Here is a 13,334-nt window from a genome sequence, read left to right as displayed (position 1 = left end):
ACGTGCATGCACGCTTCATTAACCGAGAGAGTACTCGGTGATCACCTACTCCGTGTCAGGCACTCCTCTACGCACTGGTGATACAGCAATGAGGCCAATGGACAAAAATGCCTGCCTTCAGGGAGCGCACACAACAGGGCTTGCATCCCTTCCTTCCAGTTATCTGACAATATCCCGTGCCGGTATTTCTCCTCATCTCTGTGCTGTGCTTGGGCTGAGAACGTTGGAGACAGATCAGACATGGGCCTGCTGCTTCAGCGTGTATGATCTAGTTAAAATCAATCATGACAGTAATTTGCCATGTGAATTCCAAGGACTCCCTTCCTTACAAAAAATTGCCTCAGGGAGAAGTGAACTTTGGTTGAATCAGCTGATTTTAGGAAATGAAGTAAACTCACTAAGCCTGCTTTTTGTTTTGACTGGCTGACATGCAATGTGACTGTAGGTCAATGGTTCTCAGCCTTAGCAGGACACGAGAACCACATGAGGCCATTTAAAAAATATCCAAAATACCAGTGTTATAATTTGGTTTGTTTGGCAAATACTCACTCCCCTCTCCTTGGCGGCAGGGCATCCCCCCTCCCTTCTCTACTGAGAGTGGGCTTGGCCATGTGACTTCATCCGGCCAATGAATGTTGGGGGCACAATAAAGCAGCCCCTTGACAGGTGCTTGGGCCTGGGGCTTGCTCCCTTCTGCATCGCCAGGAGAAGAGCTCCCCCTGGAGCCACTGCCCGTTCGCTGGGCCCCAGAGTGGCCCGACCAACTTGGGGCTGCTTGAGCCCGACCTGCACAGGGGGGCCCCTACCCAGCAGACCCAGCACCCCACAGCCTATGTCAGCCCCTCTGCAGCAGCCAGCAGACCCAGATCACGAGAATTGTGCTTATTTGGAGTGCTACCCAGCATTCTTGTGGCCCTATGAACTGACCCTCCAAAAGACTAGGCCAGGCACATCCCAAAGAAGATATCCAAGTGGCCAAAACCCAAATGTAAGGATGCTTGGTTTTCTGAGCATTTGGGAGGACACTCAAATTAAGATCCTAATGCAGTACTACGGTCCACCCAACAGCGTGGCTCAAGCAGGGGGCGCCAGGGGTTAAGCTTCCGACTCCCAATTTTGGCTCAGGTCATGATTGCGGGATCATGAAATCAAGGCCCGTATTGAGCTCCTGGCTGGCATGGTGCTTGCCTGAGATTCTCTCTCACTCTCTGCCCCCTCCCTTGCACGCTCTCTCTTTCTTTAAAAAAAAGAAGAAGAAGAAGAAGAAGAAAAGAATGGCTCAGGTGGAAAAGATGACCACCGCCAAGTGTTGGGGAGGACGTGGGGCATCGGGAACACTCACCACCACTGGAAGGAGTGTTGAATGGTCAAACCACTTTGGAAAATCAATGGTGTTTGCTAAACCTGAGCCAACGCATCCCGTGACCCCAAAATTCCACAAGTAGCTCCATGGCCGAGAGAACTGTGTCCATGTATTCACCATGAGACAAGTTCAAAAATACTCATCGCAGCATGACTCATAACAAAACGGAGTGGAACTACCCAAACGTCTGTCAGCATTTGAACGGACTGGTGCCGTGGGGTATCTCCGTGATAGACAGCATGCACCCGTGAGACAGACAGACAGACAGACGGACCCCCACTGCTGGCAAGAGGGTGAAGCTCACACAGCCACAGCGAGCAAACATGAGCATAGATCCATGATTCAACTGCTGTAAAGTTCCAGGCAGACTAAGCTATGGGGACGGGAGTCAGACCGTTGCTGGTTAGTAACTGGGGAGCAGACATGAGGGAGGCTTCTGGGGAGCCAGTCACACTCTATTGCTTGACCTAAACGGTTACGGGATCGGTCGGCTCCCTTCGTAAGGAACCTGCTCAAGTGTGATCTGTACGCTCCTCTGTAACCATGTTATTCTGCAATGACACTTCTACTTAAAGGATAGGGGCGCCCGGCTGGCTCAGTCAGTAAAGCGAGCGACTCTTGATCTCGGGGGTGTGAGTTAAGGCCCCATGTTGGGTGCGGAGCCTGCGTAAAAAGAAGAAGAGGAACTTTAAAAAGAAAAATATTCATTAAAAAGTATGTATTTGTATATACTTTTACAAGTATATAAAAAGGTTCTAAAGGGTGTTGGTGCTTGGGCCCCGTCTCAGACCAATTAAGTCAGAATCTCTGGGAGTGGGACCAGCTATCACAGCTCTTTGAAAACCTCCGCAGGGGCAGGGCGGGGGGAGCCACCGCTTCGGGGAAGGATCAATCATAAAGCAGGAGTAGAGGACGGGGATGCCCGTTGTGTGGGGGAGGGACCAGGAGCGGGAAGTGCCACCTGCTAAGTGCTTGGTAGAGACTCTTCTAATTCTTGTAGCAGCCCTAGGACCAGCAACTCCTGTGCTATGAGACACCAGCAAAGTTATTATTAAGCAGAGCAGGGCTTGGGGGCTTTCCGAACACAACTAGAGGAGGCTGCCGCTGTGAAGACAGCAGAGTAGTGGCCCGAGGGCGTCTGGGATGGAAGACTCTGTGCCACAGTCTGGCAGGTTATCCGTCGCGGCCCTCTGTCTGCTACTCTGCGCCCATTCCGCCTGGCTCAGGCCTGGACTTCCTCCTGCCTGCCTCAGTGGCGGCTTCGTGGTGTTGTCCTAGACCCACCCACCCACCCACCATCCTCTCTGAGCCCCCCCACCGCAGACCTCCCCAAGTCCCCTCTCTGCCTGCGCCTGGGGCTGGGGCTTCCTGGCCCTTCGAATCTAGTTCTCGCTGTCCCTTCCCCCTCTACCTCCGCACACCTGCTCTGCCAGGTAAGATGAAGACACACCTTTCCCCCAACCCACTTGCACCCCCCCACCCCAGTGCCCTTGCTTGTTTTGTGTCAACCTGTCACCTGCCCTTCTGCGCTATCAGAATCCCTTCTCACTTTTCAAGACCCAGCGCAAGTGCCTCCATCTTCCAAGAAGTGTTTTGTTACCATAACTTCTCCCTCTGGGCTGTGGTCAGTAGTTCCTGTGTGGACTTGACCCTGGGTCCTCTTCCTAAGGCCGTGGGAGGAGAAGGCCCTGTTAAAGTTTACTGCTGCCCACCCAACAGCTGGCTCCCCCATCTTCTCTGACAGCAGAACGTGGCTTTGTTCAGGCAAATGTGTGCCCTCTCCCACGGGTGAATCATGATTGCTCTAAGCCCATTGGAACCATCTCACCCCTTTGGCCAGTGACTAGTTTAGGGGGGATGTAAGCCTCGCTTTGTCCAAAGACACATAAAGAAAACTCTGCTGGGGCCTCCTGGAAACAACTGTCCTTTTCCTAATAAAAAAGAGAACAGTGAAGACAATAACTCCTTGCCCACCTCCCAGCTTTGAACTTGGAGGAGTTGATGGTTGGTGCAGGGGCAGGCATCTTGTCACCATGAGGGCAACAGTGCTGGTACAATGAGTTTGACAGAGTGAATGACAGGCCTTCTTGGGTCTTTCATTATATTGTCGATCTGCTGAACGACCTTGGCCTGCTTGTTAGGTAGAGACCGAAGATCTTTCTGGTTTAAGCCAGAGTTGGTTGGGTTTTCTGTCATATGCTGTCAGAATCGTCTTAATGCGGAGTCTCGGGTCTGGTCAGAATCTTGAGAGGCCCAGATCTCACCCCAGAGTGAAGGACTCAAAGCCTCTGGGTTTCCCTGGAGTCCAAGGCTTTCCTGACAATTGTAGTGGGTCGCCAGGGCTGAGAACCCTTTTTTTAGATCAACACGTCAGGTGGCCATACTAGTTTTCCACACTAGGGGAGTGGAAGGGGCACCGTAACCTCAAAGTTGTTTTGAGCCTGACTGGGGTGTTGCTTGTTTCGGACTTCGGCATTAGTTTTGTTTATTGTAAAAAGACACAGACTGGGAATCGGGAGACTTGAGTTCGCAGACCAGCTCACCGTGAGCACCTATCTCTCCAGGCCTTTGACTTTTCCATCCGCTAAATATCAGCATGGCCTAGAGCACGCCTTCTGACCCTCCCGCCCCACAGGGGCCCACCTGGCCCAGGCCCCCTTCCCTGTGCCTGAGGTCTGGCTGGACTCAGGTCAGCCTTTGGGAGGATGGGGAGTAGGCTCTGCCCGGTGAGAGGTGACTCACTCAACTTCCCCAGGGCCCCATTGTGGTGCCCCCATCTGAGGGCATCTGCTTCAGGCCAGGAGGCAAGGGGAACCCTAGAGAGAGACAGAGACCTTGGTTATATTCTCCATGTTGATACTAGAGTGCTGTGTGACCTTGGTCAAGTCCCTACCCTTCTCTGGGCCTCAGTTGTTTCCAAGTGCTCTCTAATTCTTTAGTCTCTATAACTCTGTGAGACATCTGGTTTATCTTCGTGCTATAAAACCCTAAACTCTCTGTCCCTGAGGGTCCCCTCTGGCCACCTTAATAGGTCTACCCTATGCAAAGAGCTTAGCGTTAGTTGTGGGGGAATAAGGAACCACGTGCGCAGAAGGACCGCACATCCAGATGTCAAGAACCCAGGGTCCGGTTTCAATTTGCAACTTAAAAGTTGCGTGACCTTGGTTAAATCATTTCCCCTTGCTGGGTCTTAGTTCCTTTATCAGTAAAGATGGGAGTGATACAACCCACTTCACCACGCTGTCGAGGCCGTCCGTGCGCTGGGGTGGTGGCTCATAAAGCAGTAAAGCAGCGTTTGATAGGAACCCTCCGCCCCTCACCTCCCAGCGGCCACGGCCCTGCAGGCTGGCATGGGCTGATCAGAGGCTCAGGGACAGAGCCCGCCCGGCTACCTTGCCCCTCGCCCGACCAGACCGTGGAGGAGGGGCCAGATAACAGTCAGTTGGACCTGCCAGTCTTCCTACAGCCAGTTCCAGGAACACCAGGCCGTCCCCTGCAGGTCGGGCGGCATCCAGAGACTTTCCTGCCTCTCAGTCATTTCATGGCAGGGCCCTGACCACAGCTCGAGAAGGTAGGAACATTGTTCCGCTGCACTGATGTTAACTCTTCTATACCTCCACTCCTTCTGAAAGGACCTGATGGCCCGGCTTCATTGCTCCCCATTTTACAGATGAGGCAATTAAGGTTCAAGGAGGGGGAAAGGGAAGGTCTGCACAAGGACAGATAGCTGGAAATCTGGGATTTGGAGCCCCAGCCCTCCTTCTGGGGGTTCCAGGAACACGATCCAAGTAACTGGCTCGCACCTGGGCTCTGAGCAACCAGCCGGGCCACCTGACTGCTCCTGCGCGCGCGGAGCCCACATCAGAGTCTTGGCCGACCCAGAGGAAGGTGCACACAGGCAGGTAAGGGGCGGGGGATGACCCGAAGGGACCCTGACAGAGTATGTCTCCGCCTTGGAGGGGGCGAACTGCCCCGGCCTGCTGCGAACCCAGACCTCTCTTGTTTTTCCCACTGAGGTCCTCAGCCAGTGGGGGTCCTTGGGGAAGTGCTGTATCTTTAGTTCCCACATGTGCAAAATGCAGACACTAGTAAGTACTGGGGAAGGGTTGATGCGAGAATCAGGGCTCAGGCACGCCTGCCAGGGACACGGAGGCCCTGGGAAGGGGGGCGGGGGGGTGCCGCTGGGGCTGCTCAGTCTCACCTGAGGGGCAGTTATAAAGCAGCGGTGGGCTCAGACCAGGTTCGAGCCACAGCTTTGCCAGTTATTGTCTGTGTGGTCTCTTAGAATCTCATATTGTCCGTCTGTTAAATGGACGTGGTAAGATCCCCTGTGTCATGTCAGAGGGAGGGGTGGTGGTCCTGCAGGAGGCCCTGTCCTTCTTTCGGCCTCAGTTTCCCACCTCTGCACGCGGCCTAGTTTGATTTCTGAGACCCCTGCCTGGGGCTGGGCCACCGTCTAGGTCTGAGTCCTGGAGAGAGGCCAGCAGTCCCGAGGGACGTTTTGGGAGGCTGATTGGGATTAAAAAAATATCCCTTTCCCAGGAAAAGCAGGAGGCTGGTAGCTTTGCCCAGGCAAGTGAGGGGCCTGCAGGGGAGCATAGAGTTCAAGGGCGTCCAGTCCACGGCCAGCTTGGAACGGGGAGACCAGGGCCACCACTGGGGCCTCCAGGGTCTCCTCCCTTAACCCCTTTGCAGTGCTACAAACATTATTTCCAGTGAAACCCCCTCCCCAGGGGCATCTGTAAAATGGGACAACAGTGGCTTCATGATCATTCCTTGAGTTAGCACCACCAAAGCACTCGGAGCAGTACCCCGTCCATCTGTCGTCAGTGCTCCTCTAAGCTGGGCCTCAGTTTCTATATCTGTGAAATGGGTATAGAAACATGGCCCTTTCAGGGCTTAGCATTGGAAAAGTGGTCCTTCTCCTCCCTCTCCCCTCCCCTCCAACCCTTCCCTTCCCCCAAGTCCCGGCTGGCTGGTCTGTCTGGGAAATGGCAGGGGGGCCTGGGCTCCGGTGCATGGGATGGGATCTCTGGACGGTTTGGGGGCTACAATGGAAAGAGTGGCTCCTGGAACGTCTAATCGGAAGACTGATGGTAGGGGCATGGCCAGGAGGGCAAGGGGCAAGGAGGAGGACTGACAGACATCCTCCAGCAGGCCAGGCTCCCCTTCAGCCAGGGACCTGGGTCAGGAGTGTGAGCCTGGACAAGCTCCTCCCCGGTCTCAGGCTGTTTGTAGATGGAGCCCTGATCATCCGCCTTCCCGTCCTTCTGGCCTGTCTCCTGGCTCGTCATCCTTCCAGATACAGTTCAAGCGTCTCCTCCACCAGGAAGCCTCCCTGATCTGATGTCTGTCTGAGGCATCCTGAGCTTCCTCCATTGCCCTAACGGCCTGCTCTGGACCTATCCTCCCACTGAGTCTAGAAACTTCTGAATTGCAGGACTGTGTCGCATTCGTATCATGACCCCAAAGACATAACCCAAGGCCAGAGACACAGTGGATGTGTATGTCATGCTGGATGCAGAATGAAAGAAAGAGTCAAACCTTGGAAGCATAGCTATGCTTGAGAAGATTCCCGTGCCCGGCCGGTGGGGCAGCCGCGGGTCTCCCACTGCCGGGGTTCGACCCTGACTCTGCCGCTTACGGGCTAGGCGACGGGAGCTGGTTATTCCCACCCCCGGTGCCCCACTTGGCCCATCCGTAAAATGGGGCTGGGAAGACCATACAGCCAGGGGAAGTGGTCCGCTGAATGATGTAACACAGACACACGTGGAGAACAGCCCTCGGCACACAGCCAGGGGCTCATGAAAATCAGCTAATGTCATTCAGCGGCTCTCAAGATGCTGGGATTCTCCGCTCTGACGTATTCCTGCTGGGTGCTGTACCTTGGACCTCACTCCCTACTGGCAGCACCAACCAAGGAGGCTCCTTCGGAAGGGTTTGGACAGTCTCCTCCATCTAAAAACAGTGACAGCAACAGTGAACCGGCCTTTCTCGTTGGTTAGGAGGTGAGGCTGGCTGTGCCCCCCACCCCAGGACCCTTGCAGAGCCCCACTGAGTGGGCCCAGGGGCCAGTAATGGGGTCCGCACTGGGGAGGGAGGGAGGTCTCCAGGTGCCCCCCAAAGCAGCGGGGGTGCAGGATGGATGCTGGCCGCTAATACCACATCCTCCGCTCCCCAGGGCCCCTCCTGCCCCCTCCTCCCTTCCTGCTCACACCACCTGCTGTCCTCCGGGCTCTGGGAGGAGTCACAACCCGTCACTCCCCTCTCCGTCCCAGACTTGAGTTATGTATGAGGGGGGCTGCCTGCCAGGGGCCCATGTGGGCATTCAGTGAGCACTTAGGTCAGTCACCAGCGCCGGCCACGCGGTAGGTCCCACGCGGGTATGCCAGTTAGGGTCCACACATGTCTCTCGGGTGCGAGAAGGGAACGTGGACCATTCGGCTTAGCTCCTGCGCGATGCGCGGTCGTTCTGACCCGTCCGTCAGCACAGATCACGGTGGGGTTTGCCGAACACCGTACGGCCTCCCCCTTGTGGTTCATTCATGGTCTCACGTGTGTTCTTGGTTTGAGCCACAAGATAAATCTGTGATAAGACTATTGGTCCCATTCTACAGATGAGGAAACCGAGGCACACCAGGAAAAAGCTGACAAGGAAGAGACTAGAGGCTGCCGTGTCTGACTTGACCCTTGTCCTCACCCCGTGTAACCAACAGCAGGGGCCGGGGGTTCTGTGGGTTTGAGGAAAGGCCCGAGTCCCGCTGAAGACGGCGGGTGTGTGTTCAGAAGCACTGGGTGCATGAGCAGATGGGGTACAGGCGTATCCACCTCACACATGCGTATATGCAACGCGCGCTCCACCCCTCAGCCGACTTCAAACGCCTAGGGTCTCTCCTCGGCCCCAGGTGATCCCGACAGCAAGTGGGAACTTGACCCCCAGGGTCCTTGACCCTCTCATCCTTTGCAGGGCTCAGTATCTTCTGTCAAAACTTCTCTCTGGTCTGCCGTTCCCCCCAGGCTGCAGAGGGGCCCCAGAAAAGCTATGGCAACACTTCCAGCTTGAGGGATCGTGGCCGTGAGCCATTAAAATATTCTCTTCCCTTCCTGGGTCCTACTGCTTTAAAATCCCAGTCATGGGCACCTTGGCGGGGGGGGGGGGGTTACTGAGCCCTGCCTTCAGCTCAGGTTATGATGCCAGGGTCTTAGGTTCGAGTCCCACCTTGGGCTCCTTGCCCAGCAAGTAGTCTGTTTCTCCCTCTGCCTCTGTCCCGTTGGTGCTCTCTCTCTCTCTCAAATGAATAAATAAAATTTAAAATAAATAAATAAAAGGTAAATTAAAAAAAAATCACAATCATAAAAACAGCTGGTGCTGGAGGTCCTTTTCACGCACAACTTTCCGGTCCCTGGTGGGGGCGGCATAGGGATCTTCCCATTGCGCAGATGGGAAGACTGAGTTACAGCCGGCACAGCAGGTTGAGAACAGGCCTGCCTGCCCCTCTTTTCCCCGGATCCTCCAGCAATGAGTATTCAGGGCAGCACCCAGAGGTCACTCACTCCCGAAGTTTCTGCTCTGGAGAAGAGGTGAGCAGGCTTGGGGAGGGGGGAGTGGAATCCAGGCCACCTTGCTTGGCCCCCTCCCCAGGAGGGGTGCAGGTCAAAGCCCCAGGGTGGGTTTTTACCGGTGGGCAGTGCTGATGGCCTCACAGCTACTGGGAGTTGGGGTCTTTTGTTCAGACTCTAGAGATTCTAAGAAGCCCCTCCCAGCTCTGCTAATCCCAAGCTCTTTTTTTAAAAATTTAATTTAATTTAATTTTTTAATTTTTTACTTGGGAAGTAAGGATTCATTAAGAACATCAAAGTCCAGGGCTTTCCCCCACCTCATATATCTTTTTTTTTTTTTTAATTTCTTTTCAGCATAACAGAATTCATTGTTTTTGCACCACATCCAGTGCTCCATGCCCTCCCTAATACCCACCACCTGGTTCCCCCAACCTCCCACCCCCCGCCCCTTCAAACCCCTCAGATTGTTTTTTTGAGTCCATAGTCTCTCACGGTTCACCTCCCCTTCCAATTTCCCTCAACTCCCTTCTCCTCTCCATCTCCCCTTGTCCTCCATGCTATTTGTTATGCTCCACAAACAAGTGAAACTGTGCTGCTGGTTTCCCTCAGGCCAGGACTTTCCCACTTCCAAGACTGGGCCGGGCTGGAAGTTACTGAGAGATACTGCTCCCAGCAGCGGACCCCAGCCAACCCGCACCCCCCAACACGGACACTGTCCCCCAGTGTATGGAGGGGAAGCTGAGGCCCTGAGGAGGGGAGAGCAGAGTGGTCAGGACCAGCCACGGTCACCCAGGTGGGAGGTGGACCAGAGATTTGAACCTGCCCGAAGCTGGCTCTGTCCCACTCCACCTTGCCCTGGACTCTGCCCAACGGATGGGTTGTGGGGGGACGGGGGCCCCACCTGAAGGGGAGGTGAATGTGCCTTGCTGACCTGAATCTGCGGTCCCAGGGCCCTGGCAGCAAGCCTTTGCCTCAGCCTCCCAAAGGGAGGGCTCTTTTCTTCCCTCCTGCCCAGCCCGCCCCTTCACACCCCTCCTGGTCCACCTCCCGTCCTTCTCCTGCTGCAGCCAGGCCCATCAGCAGGACTTGGCCACATATAGGTCTGGGGGCAGATTCCAGGCCTCAATCCAGTTTCTGCCTGGAGCTCAGCCAGTGCGGGCCTGGGGTAGGGGTGAGGAGGGGCCGGGCTTCTGGGGCAGCTCTGTCCCTCTGCAGCCCAAGCGCCACCTTGCCAGCCCTGTCCTGGGCTCCAGGAAAGCCGGGGCCTTCAGTTGGCCCCGGGGAGCAGGGGCTTCTGGAAGCTCTAGCTCCAGGCCACACGGTGGGGGGTTGGGGTGGGTCCGGGACAGGAGGGCCCTCCCAGCCCTGATGGTCTCACGTCTCACCAGGGCCCAACCCCAGGACTGGCTGGAAATCTTTTGAATTAGGATCCCACCAAAATCTTTCTCCTTCTGTTTTTCCCTCCCACTCTCCGGCCTTCATTTCATTCTTCTCTCAGCTTGCCCTACGCTTCCTCTGTCTGCCCCTCTCCTTTGTGTCCCTTTCTTTAAAAAAATCTGGCAAATGAGGAGTGTGTTACTCTGACATCACTAACCCCTCTCCAAAACCTCTCCCCCGGCTGCAAAGCTTTTAAGGGTTTCCTTGATATTCCTGGGCACTAATTAGTCCAAAAGACGGTGCTAAGGATAAAAAAGATACAAACCAGCCCCATGACAACCATCTCCTCTGGGCAGCCTGACCCTCTGCAGCTCCGAAATGGAAGGACACTGGGCGGGTCCAGAGATATTTTTGTGCCTCCTTCGGGAAAACTCTCTTGGATCTAGCCTGTCCACAATATACGGGGACCTTATGATACCCTGACTGTGCCAGGGACGGGTCTGTTTACTGCTGTGCTGGGCCCCAGGGAGGCCATGGTGTTGAATGTGGACGCTGGAGGCCAAGAGGCCAGGATCGGCTTTCCAACTCCAACGCATCCTGGCTGTCTGACTCCAGGCAAGACCTTGAACCTCTCAGAAGCTCAGTTTTCCCATCTGGGAAATGGGAGTAATGATCACCTCTAACGCAGGATGCCCTTGAGAAGAGTCAAGGAGAAAAGTCACCCGAAGCCCTGGGCCAGGGTCAGGCTCACAGTCAGCGCTCCACGAACGTCTGTGGATATGGATGGCCGTGTTGTTTGTTGTAAGGTCGCTGGGGGCAGAGGATCACAGGCACTCACAGCCCGGTCTGTTTGCGCAAAGAATGGATGATGCAAAGGAGAACAGCGCCAGGTGGGGGCTGCTGCCAGCTCCCGGAGGAGGCCAAGCTGTAAACAGGCCTGCCACCAGCTGTCGGGACCCATCCAACTGTTTTGGAAGGGACAGGAGCTTCTGCCACTGGCTGCCTCGCCGCGCTCTGACCCCGGCCGTCGCTGTAGAGGGCGCCGACTGCGGCTGCTAGGCTGGTCCCAGCTGCCTCTGCTGGGCCCTGGAGCCACCCTGGCCTCATGCCCCTGTGTGAGGAGACCCCCGCCATCCTTCCTGTGCAAGGAGGAGGGGGGGTGGACTGGCCTCTGCCCTGATTCATGTTTCTGTCACTTACCTGGCCTCCCTACTTGGCACTGCTCTCCACCCCGCCCCCCAATTCCAGGCCATGTCCCCCTGCTACCCGGAAGCTCCCTGCAGTCACATTCCACCTATATCCCCTTTGCTCCAAAACAACCCAAAAATGTTGCATCCTCTTGCCTGGCCTGGTGGGAGCCACCTCTCGCTCTGGCTTCCCTCCCCTCCCTACCAGTTTTGTCCCTACGTCTCCCCTTCATGACCCTTTGCTGTAGCCACTCTGCATTCCCGCTGACACCCCAGACCCCCCGTGGCGTGTCTGTCTTTGCCGGAGCTGCACCTCTGCCTAGAGGTCTCTGTCCCTGTCCCTCTGCCTGGTGACATCCACCCAGCTTTTCGAAAGCTATCCCGTCCCTGGATATGTCCTCATGGTCACACACACATACACACACACGCACACACGCAGGGGCACGCGCACAGCAGGCACGCGCACTGGAGGTACTCTGCATTTCTCCAATCCCACGGCGCTCTGTTAAATCTCACCAAACATCTCATTCGTTGCATTGTGTCATAGTTTCTGCAGATCAGACATCCCTTCATTGAGCCCCAAGCTGTTGCAGGTACAACTCCTGGCACCTGGCGGCTGTCTCCCCCCCAAACTGCACAACTGCACACAGAGACTCTCCCTCAGCACCATGGACATTGATGCCCACGTGCATAAACATAGCTATCTCCCCACCTGACCTAAAAGCCTTTCTGAAGGTCATTTGTCCCCCACAGATCCTGCCAAAGGTCCAGCGCACCCACAAGAGCACCGTGGATAACCCTGTTCCATTTCCATGTTTAGAAGTGCACAGAGGAGGCATATTCTGTGCGAGTGTCCCGTGGAGAAGGCACCAGGGCATGCATACGGCTGGTTCTTTCTCCCCTACATCCAAAGCCAGAGTCCCCAGCATGCTTTGTAACACAAGAGACAGGAGAGAGAGACGCAGACAGGAGTCTTGACGACAAGGAGTCACCAACAAGTAGCTCGGTGGTCAAGTCCTAGCCAAACAATCTTTCTCAAAGTCAGTGTAAGAAAGTTGAAAGCATGCATTACCTGTTAGGCTCTGAAACAGGGGCACACGATTCAGGGGGACTAAAGAAGGTTTTCTTGAGAGTGTCTTAATTCAGAACATTCTCCCTGAGTTTTCCTTCTGCCCTGGCCCCGAGCTCCTGGCTGCTCTGCCAGGCCGTTCTGAAACACTTTCCTTTGAAGCAGGGAGTTTATTTCGGGCCCACCGCATGACCAGTGATGGCCAGCCAAACTATAAGACGTTGTGCATCTCGGATGTCCTGTTTGAAGATCGCATGGAGGAGGCTGCCCTCCCGCCTTCCATCCCTGCACCGTGCGTCAATTACGGACCTCGAGGCAGAGAGCATCTCGGAGCGCTGGCCCTCACGTGACGTCGTCATTTGTGATCCTTGACACGGAGGCCATATATGGGTATGTTTCTGGAACTCCCCAGGAGGCAGCGAGAGAGGAGAGAGAGGAGAGAGACAGGGAGGGTGAGAGACAGAGAGAGCGGGAAAGAGGGTGGGGAGCTGGGGCTGGGAGATTAGGAGACAGAGCAGAGCGGGGGAACACTAGGGGACAGGAGACGGGAGGGAAGTGCATGCAAGAGGTGATGGAGAGGAAGAAGGAAAGGACAAGGAGCAGGAGGAGAGGGGATAAGGCATCCATGAGAGGAGAAAGAAGAGGTAATTGGGGAAAACAGGGAAGCAAGGGAGAGGGACCCTGGGATTAATCCGGGGGTGAAAAGGGGCGTGTGGAAGACTGAAGAGTAAAAGGGAGAGAGCAGTGAAGGGGGAGGGCACAGGGAAGGTGGGGGAGG

At 55.4% G+C, this 13,334-nt stretch overlaps 1 protein-coding gene across 2 annotated transcripts in view; it reads right to left on the bottom strand.

Moving 5' to 3' along the window:
* Window positions 1–12,666, bottom strand: part of ASB2 (ankyrin repeat and SOCS box containing 2) — a 40,432-nt gene extending 27,766 nt beyond the window's left edge. For both annotated transcript variants that reach the window (XM_044230208.1, XM_044230209.1), the window contains exon 1: window positions 12,560–12,666. The gene's annotated coding sequence lies outside the window, so the exon portion shown is untranslated. The remainder of the gene's footprint in view (window positions 1–12,559) is intronic.
* Window positions 12,667–13,334: the final 668 nt, after the last annotated feature.

Source organism: Neovison vison, chromosome 13 (genome assembly GCF_020171115.1).
Source record: "Neovison vison isolate M4711 chromosome 13, ASM_NN_V1, whole genome shotgun sequence".
Lineage (NCBI taxonomy): Eukaryota > Metazoa > Chordata > Mammalia > Carnivora > Mustelidae > Neogale > Neogale vison.
The sequence above is the reverse complement of the archived record's forward strand: the minus strand, read 5'-3'. Positions and strand labels throughout refer to the sequence as shown.